The 22,772-nt window shown below is 41.5% G+C and overlaps 3 long non-coding RNA genes across 4 annotated transcripts in view; 2 read left to right on the top strand and 1 right to left on the bottom strand.

Annotated features, from left to right (window-relative positions):
- The window catches only part of LOC147581538 (uncharacterized), a 229,043-nt gene that overhangs the window by 128,872 nt on the left and 77,399 nt on the right, over positions 1–22,772 (top strand). The gene's annotated exons all lie outside the window — the stretch shown is intronic.
- On the bottom strand, positions 306–8,714 carry LOC147581540 (uncharacterized). The gene is made up of 4 exons (XR_015250010.1): positions 8,665–8,714; positions 4,271–4,393; positions 3,623–3,832; positions 306–543 (listed from the first exon to the last, which is right to left on the bottom strand). It is a non-coding gene; the product is annotated as an uncharacterized LOC147581540 (long non-coding RNA).
- The window catches only part of LOC147581539 (uncharacterized), a 32,737-nt gene continuing 22,215 nt past the window's right edge, over positions 12,251–22,772 (top strand). The window contains exon 1 of the long non-coding RNA XR_015250014.1: positions 12,251–13,134. This is a non-coding gene — a long non-coding RNA (uncharacterized LOC147581539). The remainder of the gene's footprint in view (positions 13,135–22,772) is intronic.

Genomic DNA, 22,772 nt, shown 5'->3' with positions numbered 1-22,772 from the left:
TTTATATTTGAGGGAGAGAGAGACAGAAACAGAGTGTGAGTGAGGGAGGGGCAGACAGAGGGAGACACAGAATCTGAAGCAGGCTCCAGGCTCCGAGCTGTCAGCACAGAGGCTGACATGGGGCTCGAACTCACGAACCATGAGATCATGATGTGAGCCGAAGTCGGATGCTTAACTGACTGAGCCACCCAGGCACCCACAGGAAGGAGTGAATTTTGAATTCCGACCCAGAACACACACACACACACACACACACACACCCACCCCTAAAGCAAATGTTTTTACCAAAGAATGCCTTAATGTAATATACTCTGATATTTTTATTCTAATTAATTTAAAACAATTCTAAAAAAAATTCTAATTGCAACCACAGATTGAAAAACAGTCTTCTCTACCATCCATGTTTTCTTGCATAATTTCCCGTCTCATGTCATCTTTTCTCTCCATTTTGAAAATGCAATATGGATTGCCTTCTCCTCCTGCGGGGCTTCCCAGTCTGTACTTGAAGTCAGCCAGTCTGGGGAGCAGGACAGTCCCTCCGTGCTGGAGTCAGAGAACATGAAGCAGTCAGGACACCGGCTGAGAGGAAATTGAAAGCTTTTATGGGGGCAAGGGGGGAGAGAAAATCAAATCTGAACGCCTGGACATTTTGGGCAGGAAACGGTTAAGAGACCACTGGATGCATTGAGCTGCCAAGACCACCGCAATGTTCCTACAAAGATTAGACAGAGAACAGATGTGAAGTAACTAGAGTCCTTCAGAGTAAGATAGCGACGACATAAATTAACCTTGTCTAGGGCCTGACAAAGGGACCACGCGCTTTTTGAAGTCTTAAGAGTGAAGCCATTTTTTATGGACTCTCCAAGGTTATATACCTTCATCCAAGAGAACGAGTTTAATTAGCGCCAGTTGTTTACAGGGAAGGGAAGGGAGCCCAGTGGGGGCTATCAGGGTGACTGCATAGCAAATAAACGAGTGAGCCTGCGAAACAGCTGAGGTTTCCTTGAGTTCTCTCCAGCCGATAAGATTCCCTTCCCCCCTCGAGATTACTTGTGTCTCTTTTCCTGAAACTAGAGAAACAAAGAGGTGAAAACATTCCAGACTCCCGATCCCTCCAGTTTGGCAGGCTTTTTGGTCACAGCTGCCTCTTGTGGTGGTGAGGCTGGGGGTTATTCCACACCCAGCTGCTGGAGCCCGACCCCAGCGATGCCTCACCCAGGCGGCAGGAGCCACGGAACAGCCACCGAGGATCCAGGCCAGCCTCATCAGTGGATGTTGAACCCCCGGCTCCGAGGAAAACCTGGCAATGCAGTTTCCAAAAGAAAAATTCTCTGCTCAGGGGAGGCCCAGCTGGGGTGGATTTGAGCCAGAGATGGCTTTGTTAGGGCTGCATCCCGGAAGAGACAGGATTCCTTGCAGCACCGACAGGGGCCTGAGGATCCAAGGCGTGCCAGGAAGTCCTGATCAAATGTCTACAAGAATCACAGAGACCGGGGTGCCTGGGTGGCTCGGCCGGTTAGGTGTCAGACTCTTGATTTCAGCTCGGGTGGTGATCTCACGGTTTGTGGGTTCGAGTCCCGCTTCGGGCTGTGCTCACAGCACACAGCCTGCTTCGGATCCTCAGTCTCCCTCTCTCCCTGTCCCTCCTCTGCTGGTGCTCTCTCTCTCTCTCTTAAAAATAAATAAACATTAAAAAAAAAATCACAAGAGGGCAGGAGCTGTGCCCGGTGGGCAGCAGAGGGGATGCTAGAGTTTGGATCAGGTTCCCCTGAACATGTGGAACACATGGTCACCTGGGGAAGGAACTAGGTGATTAAGTGAGGTTTAGGAGCGGGGGAATGGAGGGGGGCGGTTACGAAGCCCCTTATGGAAGGCACTGGGCTTATGTGAGTGCCTGGCTGAATGGCACTCACCCCTGGGCTGCAGGGGCCGAGAACTGGTCGGGGCAGACCCGGGTCCCAGAGCCGTGTTTCCCCTGCTGCCGGGCGGCTCTCTCCCGTCTTGCACAGGCTCTTGGCCTTCACGGAGAGACACAGCTTAGCCCAGGGCAGCCCCGGGCTCCTCATAAACTGGCGGAATAGATCCAGGACAGAGAATAGAGAGGCTGACTCCTCGCTCAGGTGGGAGAGCTGTTTCCTCTTTTTCTTTCTTTCCCCCGACGCCAAGTTTACACTTGGAGCTTGGAGTGGGCGGTGTGGGCTCCAAGGACCACGGAAACAAGTCCCTCCCTAGAACACCCCTTCCACACTGCCTGAAATACCATGTATAATTTGAGTTAAACAGTGCTATTTAAACAGGAAAAGACTAGTCCCCAGAGAGATTTGAGAGGATCTTAATCATTCAAATCCTACTATTCACTTTGCTCATTTTCCTTTTAGCATGAGATTGAGGTCCCTGGAGTTGAAGGGACGGCACACTTTGGGGAGAAGGGACTGAGTTCTGGAGTAAGGGTCATTTCTGGGAAAGGCAATCTAGGACTAAAGTTGTCCACGAGGTCTTTGGTGAGTGTGTGTGTTTGTGGGGGCGGGGAGGGTGGTCAAGAAGCGGATTTGAGGAAAGAAGGGATCTAGGAGGATCCAAAGAAATGAACAAAGAAAGGGCCACCAGAGCTAGACTTTGCTGCAATTTTTTCCTAAGGCTTATCTTGCCTTTACTTGTTCCTTCTGCTCCTAAATCCCCACCCTGAGGAGCTTTAACTTCCCTGAGTGTGAGATACTCTTGCCCAGAGCCTGAGACGAGCCCTTTCTGCCTCCTGACCCCCAGCCTGGGTCCAGGAGAGACCCTCACCGGCCATCCCGAGCAGACATTGCAGGGACCACTTTCAGTTCCTATTGATATCTGCCCCTCGCACCTAGCTTATGAATACAGAAGGTACATAATAATTTTGCTCAAAGACTGTTTCCCCCAGTGAGTTGCGTGTGCATGCTCCACACTGCAGGTGGTCTGAGACTTGGTACATTCTGTTCCTTCTTCCTGCAGTGCTCTCCCTTTTCACACTATCAGCAGGTGCCCAACCCCCCCCCCCCATCCCTCAATTCATAATGCCATGTCCTTTTCTTAGCCTTTTCTGTCTTCATGTGATTTCTCTGTGTAAACACCTAGGGATACATGTATCAGTGTATTTTCATTGGTGATTCCTTTCTTAACCGTATCCACTTGACTTTGACCTTCTCGGCATCGTTTATATCTTATTTCCAGCACATAGCATAGTTCGTGGCATGTAGCAGGTCCTTAGGACCCTTCTGGTGAGTTGATTGGACCTTATACAAAATTACTTCCCAGGGACCTCATCAACATTCCCAGTAGTTTTCCAGCCTATGTATGGCCAGAGAAGTGCTTAGTGGCAGAGAGAAAAACAACACGTGGGGTGGAATATGAGTAGGTCGGTCTACTAATTTCCATTTGTCATGAAGAGCTAACTCCCCTACTCATTAAGTCAAGCTCCCTTAATTTTCCTTCTAAATTCTTTCTGAACTTGGCACCCGAAGAGGCAGGTTGTTCATTTGGCATATGAAGAGCTGACATGCACTTCTGGACCTGCTGAGTAGTGAAGAATTTTCAAAATATAAAAGTGTCTATACAATGATTGCAAATAGAACCCATAAAATAAGCCCCCATCTACTTGTCTGTGATGAAGCTGTGTAGGTGGGAGGCAGACGTGCTGGGTTTTTCTTTCTAGTGGCACAGGGAAGATCGACGGAGGACCGAAGCATGGGGCGTTCTGACTTCACAGCTGATTGTCTACCTTTGGATAGATCCAGGCCCTCATTGCCAACCCTGTCTGAAGGAGCTCCTTGGTTCCCAAGAGCTGAGGTCATTGGTGGGACAATTTCTGCAGAAGAGAGAGACGTGGGTGAAAGGTAGGGTCAGAAGGCGAGTCTTGGCTTACTCACCTTCCTTCCCTCCTTCTGTCACCTTTTCCACCTCCTTCTCTCTCCTTCATTTTTCATTACGAATGGTTTTTTTAATTTTTTTTTTCAACGTTCATTTATTTTTGGGACAGAGAGAGACAGAGCATGAACAGGGGAGGGGCAGAGAGAGGGAGACACAGAATCGGAAACAGGCTCCAGGCTCTGAGCCATCAGCCCAGAGCCTGACGCGGGGCTCGAACTCACGGACCGCGAGATGGTGACCTGGCTGAAGTCGGACGCTTAACCGACTGCGCCACCCAGGCGCCCCCATTACGAACGTTTTCAAATCTACATAAGTTAGTGAGAATGCCGTCGTAAAACCTCCGCCTCTCAGTCACCCAGATTCAGTAATTATCAACATTTTGTTCAGCTCCTTGTGTGACCTTCTGATTGCAGTCTTGATTTCTTAAATCCTTTCCAGTTCTAATAAGAGAGGAGCGTGACTTCATCTCGTTGGCTTCTGCACTCATTGTCTCTCCATTCTGAAAAGTATGTAAGGGGTACACGTGTACTGACACGGCATTGGCAGGGGTGAAAGGTGAGGTGCCTGTGTGCAAGAGACACTTTCATCCCTCTGATTTTTATCAATGTCCCAAGGCCACCCAAAGAACGATACAATCTAAGGTAAAAGTATTGTGCTTGCTGTGCAGATGGGGCTGCAAGACAAGCTCCAGGCTGCTGCTTCCAGCAGGACAATTGCTACTAACCCGCTTATAGAAACTCTGGTATTGCCACCGACAGTGGTGATATTAATGTCCAGCTTCTGGAAGCCAGATATCACGGTCACCTCAGCTTCAAGAGCCGATGTCTTTATTTTGCATTCTCTTAAGATGTCTCTTTAATTGCTTGGGTGAGCAAAAAAGGCTAGCTAATCTTTGTGGTTTTTTGTTTTTTGTTTTTTTACTGTTTTCTTCTGTTTCACCTTCTATCCCTTCCTCTCCCCTCCTTTCCTTTTCTCCTGGGCAAAGAAACTACTGTTAAACACTGACAACCTTTAAAAAGTAGGCTAAGCAATTAAAGTTCTTTAATGTATGGATAGCACTTAAAAATTGACTTTATATTTAGCCTTTGATCTCTCCAGCCATCTCCCTAGTTAAAACACCTCTGCGTAAAGCAACTTGGCATTTTTTATATCGTCTTGATAGCTCATAGTTTTGGTACGTAATGTCAGTGTTCCTTAGAGAGCTGGGCTACAAAAAACATGGGTGGAAGTTATTTAAGCCATTGGAATAGTTTACCGTTTGTAACTTTTGCCAGTCCCTGGAAAAGCTTTGCATTAAAATATCACTGCGTGTGATCTTATGTCTGTTAAATGTTTTACAGTCATCATCAACTCTTTCTCAGATTGAAAACTAAGGCATAGGAGAAAAAAACAGCTTAGCTAACATTGTAATTTAGTGACTATTAAATTTAAAATCAAGTTCACAGAAAAAGGCAGGCGACGATATATATGCGATATATACACATATAGATATGTGTGTGTATACATATATATATATATATACATATATATATATATACACATATCTATATGTGTATATATATAAACCAAACTCTCGGCCACAAAAGGAGCTGATACATGAGGTGGAGAAAGCCCCTCCATTAATTGAATTGAATGTTCCTAATTTCAAAATTACTGGCTTGAATTTAGGGCTTCACTTTTAATATGTTAAGGGGTAAGTTAAAGTGTGTTTACATTTCTATAACATGTGTTCTACTTTGTCTCAGCTGTGGACTTAACAGAACTTCGGAGAAGTGATGTAAGCTCTCTGGAACCTTGTTCTCATATGTTTAAAGAAAACAGACTGAAATATTTGTATCATTCTTTTTGCTTGACATGCTGTGCTTTAAAACCAGGACATTAGGCTGAGTCCGTTTTGTCAGGTGCTGATAACTCCTAACAGGGACGTGTGCATTAAAATCAAATAATTAAGTTGCCTGGAAGCTAAAAGTGTAAACATAACTGTAAATAAGAAACATGCTTGTTTATCTCTTCTGCTGTGGCTGTTAACTTAACCTTGAGGTATTGGTACGGATGCACCACACGCAAGGGTTTTGGCTGGCACACGTAGTGGGAATCTGACCTGCTGCGCCTCACAAAGCAAAAGTACCCGGTGTTCAGCTCTAAAAAAAATCTTGGGAGATTTTTTTCCTTCCTTTCAAATTAATGTTACTTAGGGGAGGTATATGATGTGCCGATTAATATGTGCGTTTTTTCAACAGTTCTGCCTTTGTTTCCTCGTAGAGCTTTGAGGCAAAATGTCAAGTCCTCTGCAGCCAGTCACTTTTCATAACTTCCCTGTTTCTTCCAATGGGTGATATAAGCTCTGTTCTCCAGGCAGGTGCATACCAGTATACCATGTGGCAGCCTCCTGTGTCAGCCCTATCACCAGGCCCTCCAGGAAATGAGGCACTGTGTTTTTCTCAGGGGAAAAAAACCCCACATCAGACAGAAACCCTTGCTCATTACCAAGCTGCTGATTGCCAACCATCAAGGAATTTCACCAAAGCATTAGTAGTGGGGACAGTTGGGGAATATTATCGAGGCTCATGTTAGGAACAGTCCATCACTCATTAATGTATTTTGTGAATATTAACTGAGCCCTTACTTTGTGCCAAGAACTGTTCGAGGTGAAGGCCACATACAAATGAAAGAAGACAAAAATTACAAAAAATAAAACAAGCAGGAAAAGAATCAAGATGCTTTTGATGGAGCTACACAAACAGCAGGAATTTGGTGACATGGTGAGAGGCTGGCCGGCCATTTTAGAACGCTGACTGTGAGGGGCGCCTGGGTGGCTCAGTCAGTCAAGTGTCCGACTCTTGATTTCGGTGCAGGTTGAAAACACAGTTCTTGGGTTTCAGCTCTGTGTCAGGGCTCTGCACTGACAGTGGGGATCCTGCTTGGGATCCTCTCTGTCTCCCTCTCTCTCTGCCCCTCCACCCCCAATGTAAGTAAATACACATTAAAAAAAAAAAAAGAAAGAAAAAGAAAGTTGGCTGGGAATGACCGAGCTGAGGAGGTTGTATTAAAATTGAGGACTGAATGTCAAGAAGGAACCAGACATGCAATGATCAGGAAGCAGAGAATTCAAGCACAGGTCATAGCAAGTGTGAAAGTCTGAAGGGAGGAAGGTGTCTGATGTGTCTGAGGAACAGAAGGGAGGTGGTGCATTTGGAAGGAGGGAGTGTATGGCTTCATAAAGATTATGGATTATGGAGGGCTTCCTAAAGCAGGGTGAGAGGTTTGTATTTTGTTCTCACGATGGTCAAAAATAATCACAAGGTATCATTTGAATCATTGTTTATGCTTAGGGTTAGTTATGTAGGAAATGGACCATTGAGAGGAAGAGAGGAAGCAGGCCAAGTGAGAGAAAATGTTACATCTGGAAGTAAGTTCGAAGAGGAGTTGCTACTGAGTTAATGTGGGAGTTTAGGAGAAAGAGAGGATGAAGGATAACTTCCAGATCTGGGGTTTGGGTAGTTGATGAAACAAACAGTAATTTATTGTGAGGTGGGAATTGTTGCGGGGTGTGTTGCTTCTTAGACAAGCAACTAGAGATATGAAGGATGTATCTAGAATCCAGAGGAGGGTCCAAAGACGTCGGTCTGGGATCGTTGCCATAGAGATTTATTTCAAGATGGCTGCATAGAAAAAGAAGGTCCAAGATGAAACCCAAGGCATTCCAAAATGTGGAGATCTACCAGTGGAGGAGGAGGGACTGAGGTAGGGGGAAAGTAAGGGGTCTGTGATCTCACCAAAGACAAGAGAAGAAACAGGATCTTTTCAAGAAAGAGGCCATTGGAAACTCAGGACATCCTGATGCCACCAGAGTTCTTACTGCTGTTTCCCCATTAGCTAAATCTTAAGCTTATATCTCAGATAGAAGGCAGGTTTCTGTTCCTGTTTTGCTTGTGGACCAGGCCCTCCTTGACTAGTCTTCATTTTTCCATGCTAGAAGTGACAATTCATTTTCTCCAGGCTTAGGAAAGACTACTCTTGCCTTGTTTCTGGCCCTCAACCCAACCATCCCACAGGTAAAGCACCCAGCTAGTCTTTCTTTCATGGGGAGGACTTGACAGTTGAGAGGGAGAGCTCAAAGGAGGTCCCAAGTGGGGAGGAGAATGAAGACAGACAAGGGAAGAAGAGTGGGCATATTCAGGGATCACATTCTGCTTTGGGGTAACACCTTTTCACAGATATCTATCTGAAGGCTGGAACCCACAAATACAATGCTCTTTCTGCTATGTGTCAAAGATAGGCACTGAAATAACTCTAAGAAGAATAAAGGAAAACTCACCATTTCTTTGGGAAAAATGAAAGTGTTCAAAGCAAACTGATTCTGCAATCCATAAGCAAGCATGAAAGGAATCAAAATAATGTCTGACAGCCAAAGAACTCGTATGCCTCGCAAAAGCTAAAGGACCACGTTTTATAATCAATCTATCTTCATTAGTTATTGTTTGCCACATAACATATTAGCCAAAAACTTCATGGCTTAATACAAGAGTATATTATCTCACAGTTTCTGTATGTAAGAAATTCAGGAGGAGCTTAGCTAGGGAACTTTGGATCTTGGTCTATCAGGAGGGGAAAGACACAGAATCAGTCAGGACTGAGATCATCTGAAGGCTTGATTGGGGCTGAAGAAGCCACTTCCAAGATGGTTGCCTCAATGGCTGTTGGCAGGAGGTCTACATTCCTAGCTGTGTGGCAGGGGGTCTCTACATAGGGTTACTTCAGAATACTCACAACATGGCACTGATTTTCCCCAAAGTAGAAAGTAGTCCAAGAGAGAGAACAAAAAGAGGTCGCAATGCCTTTTGTGACTTAATCTTGGAAGTCTAACACCATCATTTCACCACATTCTGTTAATTGGAAATCACTAAAATCAGCCCATATTCAAGGTGAGGGGAATTAGGTTCTACTTCTTGAAGGAAAATTTTGGGAATATCTTTTTAAAAAAATTTTTTTTTTTCAACGTTTATTTATTTTTGGGACAGAGAGAGACAGAGCATGAACGGGGGAGGGGCAGAGAGAGAGGGAGACACAGAATCGGAAACAGGCTCCAGGCTCTGAGCCATCAGCCCAGAGCCTGATGCGGGGCTCGAACTCACGGACCGCGAGATCGTGACCTGGTTGAAGTCGGACGCTTAACCGACTGCGCCACCCAGGCGCCCCAAGGGAATATCTTTTTAAACTACCACACTGGCTGTCTTTAGAAATTGAAGAAGGGTGAGTTGTGATATCAGATTAAAAAGAATTGGTGAGAAAGGATGGTTGGTCCACATTAGTCTTGTGTGAAATGATTAACTACATCTTGTTACTAATTTCATATGCCAGGAATTGGCCATCTCCATAATCAGTCAGTACTGGTTCTAAATGAAAACACTGAAATCTCTATGCATGCCTGATATAAAATAGTATTACACAAAGAAATAAGGTTCCTCTGTAGAATACCTATATTCAGTCAGTTGGTCATATAACATGTGATGGTTGCCTTATTCAGCATTCTCTCTCAATAGCGTTCAAAACATTACTTATTATTTTGGACTTCAGGTGCAGGGAGTTGACTTAATCATACCTATCAGCTCATTGCCTTTGGTCATTTCCAACCTACATAAAGAAATTCATTTTCCCCCTTTCTATCTCCACTCACCTATCTTTCTCCTCTGCTCTGTCAGAAGCACTCACTAACTTGCTTCATATATGTTCTTTAATATTACCAAAGGATATGTGATGCTATTTGCTATGTGTATGTATTTAACACACATAAATAAAACTGTGGTACTAAAACGAAAATAAAAGGAATTGAAATAGCCTAGGTATTTAGAATGACGTATCAGGATTCGAAACTCTAAGTCTATGTATTTTTAAGGGAATATTGAGAACAAGTGTCCATAAGAATTTCTGGAGAGAAATGAGACCAAAATGGCTAATTTTGCAGCACAGAAGGCCAATCTCCCTCCTCTACTCTGGCAGCAAAAGGAGAAGCAAACAGGCCAAGGGCCATTACTGAGATGAGAAAGAATATTTTGCTTTCTGCCAGACACTGGCCTAAAAGGAACTTGCAGTGTCCAGCAATATGGAGAATTAGTGGCCTGACAAGCCTAAAATATGGTCAATAGTAATAAAAGTTAGCTAGAAGAAGCCCAGAATTTGAACTCTGTAGCAAATACGCAGTTCTAATCCTTCCCTTCCCCCTCTCTTTACGATTTAAGACTTGGCAAGAGAAAGGTCACTTGACAATATTTATTAGCTCATTAACTATAAGTGTCTTTGCTGCCATGGGAGATATTTTTTATAACAATTCTATTCTGTTCTACAAACTATGCTGCAGGTGTCTCTCCATTGTGTAAATGAAATGGTGAGTGCTAGCTCTCTTTTGGCATCCAAGATTCATAACTAAGTATTATTTTTTTTTTCCAGCTAGTGAAAGGGAACATGGTCAGACTGAGTCAAGCCTGGCTGACTTACATGAGGCCAACTAGGCAAATATCAGTGTTGCCGGAACATGGACAGTTATGACTATCTTATTTCCCCTGTTCAGAACCCCCATTCCTGAGAAAAGGGGAAGGGAACAGAATTAACATGCACCAAGTGCCAGATACTGTATCAGGACTTTTACGTACAGTGTTTAATTCTCCCAACAGCTGTATTAAATAGGGGAGAAATTAAATAAGGAAGAAATATTTGCCACTAATAAAGCAGATGAGGAAACTGAGTATCAGAAAAGTTAATTTGCTCAGTCACACAGCTGTTATGTGGGGAAGCTGGGATTCCAAACTAAGTCCATGCTTTTCAAACGCGTAAACTTCTATGTCTAAAAATATAATACAGTATCCTCAAACATTGTACAATTTCTTGTTTGCTTTCCAGAAGACTGAGCTTAAAGATTCAGTTGCAGCAATAGAATAAAATGTCATTGTACTTTTGATAGAACAAGATTTGTTTTCTTAGAATGAGGAACATTGATTCTTTAAGTAAACCAAAATGTATTTTTCTTTCTTTCTTTTTTAGAGAGAGAGAACATGAGCAAGGGAGAGGGGCAGGGAGATAGAGAGAGGATCTTAAGCAGACTCCATGCTCAGTGCAGAGCCCCATGTGGGACTGGATCTCATGACACTGGGATCATGACCTGAGCTGAAATCGAGAGCTGGATGCTCATCCAACTGAGCCACCCACGTGACCCCCAAATGTATTTTTCCAATTGATTGTTTTCAAACGTTGTCTTTACCATAGCTTAGCTCTTATGTTTTTTTGGGGAAAGAGGGATCTAGCCTACCAGCCTTAATTGGTAGGGATGTGATAAGTCATTGACCAAGATGTACCAAAAATTCATCCCTCCATTTTTTTTTCCTGCATTCACACAGATTTTCCATTTTCCCCCTACTCTTGGTTTGAGTGACTCCTAATTATTCTCTAAAATGTATCTCACATGCCAACTTTTCTGAGAATATTACCTTTCTTCTCTTAGTACCATATACAATTTTCATTGTCTTGTACAGCTCACTCTGCACTTTTTAATTTATTTTTATGTATTTATTTATGTATTTATTTATTTAATATAATTTATTGTTAAGTTGCCTAACATACAGTGTATATAGTGTGCTCTTGGTTTTGGGGGTAGATTCCCATGGTTCATCGTTTACATACAACACCGAGTGCTCATCGCAGCAAGTGCCCTCCTCAATGCCCCTCACCTGTTTTCCCCTGTCCTTCGCCCCGCCCCCATCAACCCTCAGTTTGTTCTCTGTATTTAAGAGTCTCTTATGGTTTGCCTCCCTCCCTCTCTGTTTGTAACTAGTTTGTCTCCCTTCCCTTCCCCCATGGTCTTCTGTTACGTTTCTCAAGTTCCACATATGTCACTCTGCATTTTTTAATTGGTTGATTTGTCCAGCAGCTGGAGTATTAATTCTTCGAATGCAGGGATTCTGCCTCACTTATCTCTGCATTCTCAATACCTAATGGCTGCCATTTAGTGGGTTCTCAAGTTAGTTATTTTTTTTTTCAACGTTTATTTGGTTTTTTTTTTTTTTGGGACAGAGAGAGACAGAGCATGAACGGGGGAGGGGCAGAGAGACAGGGAGACACAGAATCAGAAACAGGCTCCAGGCTCTGAGCCATCAGCCCAGAGCCTGACGTGGGGCTCGAACTCACAGACCGCGAGATCGTGACCTGGCTGAAGTCGGACGCTCAACCGACTGCGCCACCCAGGCGCCCCTCAAGTTAGTTATTGAATGAATTAACGAGTGAGTGAATGAACGAGTGGTTAATATTAGATAATTTTTCATTAGGTACCTATGCTCTCTAGTAATATTTCATATGAAGTCTAATGTTGGGTTCCCCTTCTTTGGTGATATTTTTATCCAAAACCCATGGAACAATGACACCAGAACACTGGGGATGAACATATCAAAGACCAAATCAATTTCTCTCTCTTCTCTCTCTCCTCTCTCTGTCTCTGTCTCTGTCTCTGTCTCTCTCTCTCTCTCTCTCTCTCTCTCTCTCTCACACACACACACACATACATACATATACCTTTTCTTAAACCAAGGGATCAGTAGAGCATCCCATTGCTTTGCTATGGGATGAAGGACTTTTGAAGTTCATTTATGTGGGTCTCATCTGGAGAGGACCTTGCCCCTACATGACATTTATCCATCAGTTAGGGTCCTGGCAAACTTTTTTAAAAAAAAAGCTGTTTATTGGAAGAGAGATTTGCCAGCATCTGAGAATTGTCCCCTAGTACCTGGAACTGAGAGTTTATATTCTTGTGAGTTGAACAGAAAGTGTTTGGTAGGAGGGCATGATTAACCATGACAGGACAGTTGGCTAAACATTTCATCATTTTTGGCTTCAAAGTTAATGCCTACTTAAAATTAATTCAGTCATTTCAGAAGGTGAGAGTACGATATATTTAAATAAAATCATCACAGAATGTTAAAACAGAAAGTCTTTCCAGGGTTTTGAAATAACTTAATTTTACATGATAATTAATTGAATTCTCCCCTTACCCTATTCCATTTGATTAGAATTAGAATCACTTTCTTTTTTTGTAATGAAAGCATTAAGGATCATTTATCTAACTTTTCTCTACTAATAGGGCCTCAGAAAATGATGTTTCTGCTTTCCTTTGCCCTGTCTTGATGATCAAAGAGGGTGTTAGGAGCCCAGCTGAACCGAAAGTAAAATGGCCTGTGACTCAGAACCAGTCCTGAGGTTGGTGGGGATGGTAGCCAAGGGGAGAGGAAATGGGGTGCTAATGACATTAGGGAGAGTGGCTCTCCAGGGGAGAGCATTGATTTTACAGGTTTCGAGAGAATTTATGAGATAATTAATATCGGCAGTTGTGCACATTTTGTGCAGGGAGTACTTCAGACAGCAACTAGATAGATGCCAACAGATGTGAAAGTAATAGTCCTTTGGATTTCAAATGCTGTCTACGTCTACATGAGGGGGAATCAAAAGAGTTCTCCTTGTTCAGGGGATGTTCGGTATGAACAACCGCAGTTTTATAAATTACCAGCCATTATTTTTTCCTTCAGAGCGCTCCATAGATTGCCTCTTCGAATTTTTCTTCCTTTCTGAAGCAACGTGCCTTGTAGCCAGAACGACCATATGTCCTACAATTTTGAGAGCGGTTCTGATTTAAAATAATCTATCCTGTCGTATGCCCCCCGCACATTAGATCGTGTGACCAATTTGGGGTTCAGAAAGCATGGTCACCATAGATTCAGCCATTCCAGATGAACAACTGCATTCCAGCAATCTCAGACGATTTGATCATCTAGTGCTTGATGTAGCACCCCCTCCGGCTTGGACCCCATGCGCTATTGTTCCTGAGCAGAAGAAATGAGGAGAAAGAGAAGAGCATCACTCTCCCACAACATTATAGGAATACTATTCTGCGCAATTTGTAAAGTGCAGACAAAAGTAGTTTGTTGTTGTGGTGGTGGTTGTTATTGTTGTTGTTGTTAACTTACACAATGCATATTGTGGAAAAGTTAAAAGCAAGAACGTAGCTGAGCAAAGAAAGGCATCCAGCCCTGTCAATTATCCTAACCACAATTACTTTTTAGTATTTTGATATGCATATATAAAAACATGTTTTTTATATTTGGTTTTTCTTAACCAAAAATGTGGTCCCAATATCATGGACAGTTTTCTCACCATAATTCTCAATTAGCAATGTGTCACATCTTTCTGTATCATTAAACACATATTTACATCATCCTTTTAATCACTGCCTAGTACTCTGTACACATATGCAATAAATTAATTAAAAGTCCTTTGAATGTTATTTTGATGTTTTACTATAATATACGATACTGAGAAAGGCACGCTTTTCTTCACATCAAATATTTGGGTGGTGATAGGAGACTTTGTCCTCTAGAAGTCTGCAGATCTTCCTGAAAGCTGCCAGGAACAATAGCTTGTTGTAATGCATGCAAGTCTGGTCCTTATATGCCCAAACACATCAGTGACACGCTAATGAATCCTACTTTAATCTTTGCTGTCATTTTCCATCGGCTTCTCTTGTGTTTCTCAAGGACTCTCTGGTGTCCAGACCAACTTTCTTGATCATCTCGTTGCCATTATTTTTTTGGCTGGATGTGGCAAGCATTGTTCTGAGGTCAGTCTATGGTTGAGTCTGTCTGGATCACATTTTCGGGTGGTGCATCACACATCATGTCTGCTCCCTGGCTCCGACCAACAAGACTTTAAAGAGATTTTTTAAAAGGCTCAGAAAGTTTCTTGGATATCAAACAGCTCTTATAAAAATAACATTTTTATGACTTAAAATGTAAATGAATCAGAAACATATGGATTAAATTTCCTTTGAAATACCCATGGGTTTAAAAACTGGAGGGAAGAGTGCTTGCAAAATGAGTTAAATTGAGTTTTGCCAAAAATAAAATGCTTGAAAAATTGTTGGGGATGTTTTGCTGATCCCTAGGTGTTCATGGGTTCTCCATTCTCTATCTGAAAAGTACTTAGATTTCAAAATTTGGGTCACTCAATAAAAGGCACTTAGGACTCATCCAATGGGCATTTGGATCTCTAGTCAAAGAAGTGATATCATAAAGTCAATTTTTGATCAGATGTACTTGTAAGATGCCTTACTTCTTCAGTATCTCACAGTTATCTCCACTAGCTGTGAGCATGTGTGAAAGGTGCATCCAAGAGAACTAAGACTATGTTGGTAAGGATTGATAGTATTTATCAAACAAATCCAAATGAACACCCTTCTCTTAAGTTCCCTTTTTCTGTCCGTTCCTCCAGTTCTTCCGTACTCTTCTATCTTGGGGTCAGTATCCATAGAAGCAGAGCTTAAGACAGGGATTCTGGAGTAAGTGACTTCTTGAGGAAGTGCTCTCGGGAGAAACGTGTAACGAAGTGAGGGAAACAGATGAGGCAAGGACAGAAGCTAAGCAAAGACGTGGTTTCAGCTGAAAACCAGCCTCAGCCTGATCTTAGAGGGAATGGCTTAAGGGGAATGAATAGCTTCTTAAGTTGTCTCCCCTTGCGGGCATATCCCACATCAGTCCTTGGAGAGGGGGGACATAACCCCCCTGGCAGCTGGGGGAAGGGCAGCTCCAGTCGGCTGAGGACGATTCTTGAGGGCACATGTCCAGGCAAGAGCGTAACTGTGAGTCCTAATCCACAATATCTACAGCAGTTGGGGGATAGATGCAGTGGGTCCATGAAGGGGATCTGGGCAGGGTATCAACAGTGCTACGTACGTACAGTGCACACATCCCTCTTTCTCAGAACCTTGAAGACATCTTTAATTCTTCCCTTTCCTGCTTTCCCCCTATTCAATCAAATTGTTTCCATTTTATTTTCTTGTGGTTTTTCTTGTATTTATCTTCTTTGCCTATTTCTCACTGGAGTCAATTTAGTACAGGCTTTGTTGCCTAATATCTGGATTACCTATCCATTTCCCAGCTAAATTCCCACTTTAGAATATCCCCTAACCTAGATGATCCCACACATTGCTGGATTACTATTCTCCTCCAAACACCATTTTCAAATGCTTAAGAATCAGTTGTATTTCTTAAATATCTATGAGAACATTTCTCAAAATTTTCAGAAGGAAAATACATGAAAATTGTGGTGTTCTCTTTGGAGCTCCATTAAATGCTAACATAGTAACCTTAAAATAACGACTTTTTTTTTCTTGCTGTATCTGATATTATACTGAAGTAGATTATAATATGGAAAAATAAAGCTTGAGAAAAATAATTTGAAAAATATTGAGAGAATCTATCAATCAATCAAGCTAAAATTTTACTTAAATAAAATGATACATAAAGCACTTGGACCAGTGCCTGATAAGAGTAAGTGCACAATAGATACAGGCTAATATCTATTAGTCTCATTACTGGTCTCTCTGGTCACACTTTTGTCATCCTCCAATAGATACTTTAAACAGGAGCAACAGTGGTTATGTTTAAGCTTCCTTGCTTATATCTCTTCCCCACGTGTTTACAGTGAAACCCAATGTTTACCTTGGCCTGTAAACTCGGTTCCAGCCACTTCCTAACACATGCTTCCAGCACATGGGCCTTCCTTCTGTTCCTTAAATGTTAACCTCTTTCCTGTCTCAGGGTCTTTGCAGCTGCTGTTTCCTCTACCTGGAAAGGTCTCCTCCCACCCCACCTAGCCCTTGCATGATTGGATCCATTGTTAGGTCTCAGTTTATATATTTGCTTTTTGGAAAGTGTCTTCCTGACTAGCTCATTCATTCATTCATTCATTCATTCATTCGTTCATTCACTCATCCATTCCATAAGTATTTACTGAGCACCTACTCTGTATCAGGCACTATTCTAGTCCTAGAAGAGAAAGAAAAACAACGATCACAGTAAAAAGGTTAACAGTTCCTGTCCTCACAGAACTTACATATGAGAAGAGAGAGAGAAAAACAAAATAAGTAAGCAAATGTATGTGTGAGTGTGTGTGTATGAGAAAACAAAGGGGAGAAGATGAATAGAATGATTGCTACTTTTGGTAGAGTGGTCAGAAAAGGCTTCCCTAAAAATTTTAGGGATCTTTATTTAAACAAAGACCTGAAATAGTTCCCCCCATGCCACTGTATATTCTGCATTTCAGTCTCTTGTGTTTTATCCACATAAAAGCTACTTATTAAAATTTGATAATTATTTTTTCCTTCTTTTTGTCTGTTTTCCCCACTAGATTATAAATTTAGTGAGAACACAAACATTCACTATTATAGTTCCAACATGTTACATAGTACCTGATGCATAAAAAGCATTTAGCATATATTTATCCAATGAATATGTGAAGTTGTTTATTATTACTGAACCAAAAGAGTTATTCTCAAATGCAATCTATTATATTGGAATGAAATAAAATGCCATATGTGAAAGCACATTGTATGATGACAAAAGCTTACAATTCACAGTGAATTGTAATGAATAATAATTCTGTCTCATACTTTTAGGATAGAGATGGGGCATAAATAAAAGAGGAATACCTTGGTTACCATCTTAGCAGTGATATGTGTTTGCATTCCATCATATTGCAACAGAGAACATAAGCAGAGACATATTCCACCTCTGAACCTCTGATCTGTGTACCTTCCCCACCCCCACCCCATGCAAATATAAAAGAAAGAAAAAGAACACTCACCAAATCTTCCAGGTCTATCTCACTTTTCCCAATAATGCCTAAGTTGTGAGAAGATAAAGATGAAGTATGGACAATGACTCATTAAGATCATTTTGGGTGAGTGGCTGGGAATGAAACCAATCAAATTGCTTGTTCATTTTTGAATTATTAGTCAACAGACTGAATTATAAAATTTTCCACTTGTGTGGAAAATTACTCCTAGATCTGGCAAGAAGCATCCTTTCCCTGGGCTCTGGGCTTCTGAAAACTCCCTTATGCTCTCTAGCTGAGCTCCTCCTGATGGGGCATTCTTGGGGCCAAAAAAGACTTGTTCATGTAGAGACCATACCTTTCCCTTCTAGATTATGCTTTGGTTACTGGAACCTCGGAATTCTTTGTCCAGACACTTTCTGGACCTGTGTAGGCTCTTTACCATGTCCTACTTCCAAAGAGCAGTTTGCAAAGCTTATGTGCCTACCTCTAAACCCAAAGAACCGTAACCGAAGACTGGCCACTGATGGGGAGATCAGTCATGCCTTGTGGGCCAGGATTGCTTGGCTTGAATTTGAATGCCTCAAAGCTCACAGTATTTAAGTGTCTCCATCTATTCTCTTACCCTGTAAGTGTTAGGGTCAGGCTGTTTACTTCCCAACCTCAGACCAAAAGTCTAATTCCTTCTCTTTTTTCAAGTCTTTCATAGACTAAGAGGAGAAACTTTGTGCAATCAGGTCATAACTTGATCTAAAAGTGCTACGTACAGTATCTTTGTGTCTCCCTCAAATTCACATGTTGAATTACTATTTCCCAATGTGATGGAATAAGGGACTTTTGGGAAGTAATTAGATCACAAGGGTGGAGCTCACATGAACAAATTACTGCCCTTATAAGAAGAGACGAGAGATGATTTCTCTCTCCTCTATGTAAGGATATAGCACGAAGGTGGTCATCTGTAGATCAGGAAGAAGGCTCTCACCAGACACCAAATTGGCTAGCACCTTGATCTTACACTTCCCAGCCTCCAGAACTGTGAGAAATAAATGTTTGTTCTTTAAAGCCATCAAGCCTATGGTGTTCTGTTACAGCAGCATAAACTGACTAAGACAAATGGAGAGATATATCTTAGGAGAAAAACAAAACCATAAAGTACATTCAAAATTTGGAAACCTAAAACGTATGTATCATTGTGCATACTGGCCTGTGGCTAAGCATACCGACAGTAACAAGGCTTCTGAGGGTGTCACACCCAGTTCTGGGAGAGGTGTGTGGGATGTGCCTAATGGAGGTATCATTTCTTATAAACACCTGCACCTCTGAGATCTGGATTATAGGCCCTTTTCCTAGACTCCATCGTTCTCCCTCTGGGGGAGAGACTTGGGAATTAAAAAATATCCAGCTAACATCCTAATGTTATTCTAAGGAAGGCCAAGAAGACAAATTAGGATATTCTAGGCCAAGAAGTCAAGGGAAGTACAGTATCTTGTAAATTATTCTAATGGATGTATTCAGAGAGAATTGTTATGAATTCATTTAGATTACTGAGGAAAAATGATCTAGCAAATTGAATTCCAGGTGGGGTAGGAAGGTTCACAGTTTGGTCAGTGCTCTGCTAGACACTTGAGGCATGTGTAATATTGTTTTATTTCATGTTTCTTTGATAACTAAGGATTGTAAACATTGTATAATATTATTTACTGATCATGCATATTTCCCCTTTTGTAAACTGTCCATTTTTTTTGGTGCCTCTCTCTATTGCTAGTTTAGAGTATTTATTTATTTGAATAAGGCTTTTGTAATTAAAAAAAAAGTTTCTTTATTTTTGAGGGAGAGAGTGTAAGCAGGGGAGGGGCAGAGAGAGGGGGACAGAGGATCCGAAGCAGGCTCCACAGTGACAGCAGCAAGCCTGATGCGAGGCTCAAACCCATGAACAGTGAGATCGTGACCTGAGGTGAAGTTGGATGCTTAACTGACTAAGCCACCCAGGTGCCCCTATAATTTTTATTTATTTATTTATTTATTTATTTATTTATTTATGTATGTATTTATTTATGTATTTATTTACTTACTTATTTATTTAAGTAAGCTCTATACACAACCGCGGGTCTTGAGCTCATGACAGATCAAAAGTCACATGTGAGCTAGACAGGCACCCCTGTTTATCTTTTAATTTTCTATTTTTTTAATGTAAGAGGTTTTATATTTTATAAATTTATAATTTAAATTTTAGCTGATTGTGATTTATCTTGTACAAAGTCTGCTCATTAATTAGGACAAAAATAATCCTTAGCAAAATTTGGTCTTCTAGCCAGTAGTGTGCTGTGTAACTACATTTTTATCTTTTTTTTTTTTTAATTTTTTTTTTTTCCAACGTTTATTTATTTTTAGGACAGAGAGAGACAGAGCATGAACGGGGGAGGGGCAGAGAGAGAGGGAGACACAGAATCGGAAACAGGCTCCAGGCTCTGAGCCATCAGCCCAGGGCCTGACGCGGGGCTCGAACTCCCGGACCGCGAGATCGTGACCTGGCTGAAGTCGGACGCTTAACCGACTGCGCCACCCAGGCGCCCCCATTTTTATCTTTTAAAAAAAAAATAAACTTTTTAACCTTGCAGTAATTATAGATACACATTCAGTTGTAAGAAATAATGTAGAGAAATACTATGCACCATCTACCCAGTTTTTACCAATGGTAACATCTTGCAAAACAATACGACAAACAGGATGTTGACATTGACACAGTCAAAATGCAGAACATTTTCATCACCAGAGACCTCCCTCAGGTTGCCCTTTTACATCCGTAGCTCCTCTGTCCCACTCATACCCTTCCCACCCCTGACAATCACTAATCTGTTGTTCGTTTCTACAATTTCATCATTTTAAGAATGTTTTATTAGGGGCACCTGTTGAACCTCTGACTCTTGATTTTGGTCCTGACCTCACAGTCATGAGATCAAGCCCTGCAGGGGACTCCTCCCTGGGTTGGGTGTGTAGCCTGTTGAGATTCTCTCTCTCCTCCTCTCTCCCTTTGCTCCTTCTCTGCTCGCTTACGCGTGTGTGTGTGTGATCTCTCTCTCTCTCTCAAAAAAAGAATGTTTTATTAATGGAATTATTTGGTAGGTAACCTTTGGGGATGAGCTTTTTTCATGCAGCATATATGCTGAAGATTTATTCAAGGTCTGTGTGTTAATAGCTTGTTCTTTAAAAAAACACTTTCTAGGGGCGCCTGGGTGGCTCAGTGGGTTAAGCGTCCGACTTCGGCTCAGGTCATGATCTCGCAGTTCGTGAGTTTCAGCCCCTCATTGGGCTCTGTGCTGGCAGCTCAGCCTGGAGCCTGCTTTGGATTCTGTGTCTCCTTCTCTTTCTGCCCCTCCCCTGCTCACGCTCTGTCTCTCTCTGTCTTTCAATAATAAATAAAGGTTTAAAATTTTTTTTTTTTTTTTTCAACGTTTATTTATTTTTGGGATAGAGAGAGACAGAGCATGAACGGGGGAGGGGCAGAGAGAGAGGGAGACACAGAATTGGAAACAGGCTCCAGGCTCTGAGCCATCAGCCCAGAGCCTGACGCGGGGCTCGAACTCACGGACCGCGAGATCGTGACCTGGCTGAAGTCGGACGCTTAACCGACTGCGCCACCCAGGCGCCCCAATAAATAAAGGTTTAAAAAAAAATTTCTAGGTATACAATCATGCAGTTTATTTCTCTGCCTGTATGTCTTTTATTTCCTTTTCTTGCCTTGTTGCCCTGGGGACAATTTCCAGCACTGTATTGAATCAGAATGGGGAGTGCTGTCATCTGCCTTTTCTCAAGCTCAAAAGGAAACCATTCGGTCCTTCTACCAGTAAGGATAATTTTAGCTAAAGTTTTTTGTAGGTGCTCTTTATCAAGTTGAGGAAGGTTGCCTTTATTCCTATTTTTATGAGAATTTTCATCAGGAATGAGTATTGAATCATGTCAAATGCCTTTTCTTCATTAAGATGATCATGTGATATTTCTTCTTTAGCTATTAATATTACAGATTACCTGGATTCATTTTTTTATATTGAATCAGTCTTACATCCCTGGAATAAATCTCACTTGGATGTGGTATATAATTCTTATTTGTTGCTGAATTGTAGATGCTAGTATTTTATTAAAGATTTTTGTGTGTCTATATTCATAAGTGATATTGGGCCGTAGCTTTGTTTCTCTATACACTGTTTTTTGCCCCAAATATTTTTGTAATTTTTATTTACATTTTGTAAATTTTTTTAATGTTGTTTTTAATTTTATTTTTGAGAGAGAGACAGAGTGTAAGTGGGGGAGGGGCAGAGAGTGAGGGAGACACAGAATGTGAAGCAGGATCCAGGCTCTGAGCTGTCAGCACGAACCGTGAGATCATGACCCGAGCCGAAGTCAGATGCTTAACTGACTGAGCCACCCAGATGCCCCTGTAATTTTTATTTATCTTTTAACTTGATTTTCTAATATATAGAGATTTATATTTTATCAATTTATAAATTTTGGCATCATGTTAATACCAGTTTCACAAAATGAATTGGAAGTGTTCTTTTCTATTTTTTCAGAGTTTGTATAGAATTGCTTGTTAAATCTTTATATATTTTGTAGAATTCTCGAAGAAACCATTTGAGCTTGGAGATATCCTTTTTAGGAATTTTTAAACAGTGAATTCAGTTTTTAAAATACATACTTATAAGGCTGTTCAAATGATATATTTTGGATCAGGAGAGTTGTAGTAATTTTTGTTTTGTTTGTTTTTTTGTCCAAGTTGTCAAATTCCCTTATTATCCTCTTGATGTCTGCAGTATTAATAGTGACAACCCTTATTTCAATTTTGGTGTTGGTAAGTCTTTGTTTTTTCTTTGACAGACTTTTTCAAGGTTTGTCAATTTATTGATCTTTTCAAAGAACCAGATCTTTGTTTCATTCAGTGTTTTATTTCTGGTTTCAATTTCACTGAGATCTGCTCTTACCATCTTTCTTTGGTTTTAATTTCCCTTCTTTTTGGTTCTTGAGGTGGGAGTTTAGATTATTGATATGAGACATCTCCTCTTTTCTAATGTATGCATTTGGGCTATAAATTTCCCTGTTGGTTCTGATTTAGATGTGTCTTACAAATTTTGATGTGTTTTCATTTTCATTCAGTTCCATGTACTCTTTATATTTATTTTGAGACTTCCTCTTTGGCCCATGGATTGCATAAACATCTGCTGTTCACTTTTCAAGCA

Source organism: Puma concolor, chromosome B1 (assembly GCF_028749965.1).
Source record: "Puma concolor isolate L17-30 chromosome B1, mPumCon1.1.hap2, whole genome shotgun sequence".
Taxonomy (NCBI): Eukaryota; Metazoa; Chordata; class Mammalia; order Carnivora; family Felidae; genus Puma; species Puma concolor.
The sequence above is the reverse complement of the archived record's forward strand: the minus strand, read 5'-3'. Positions and strand labels throughout refer to the sequence as shown.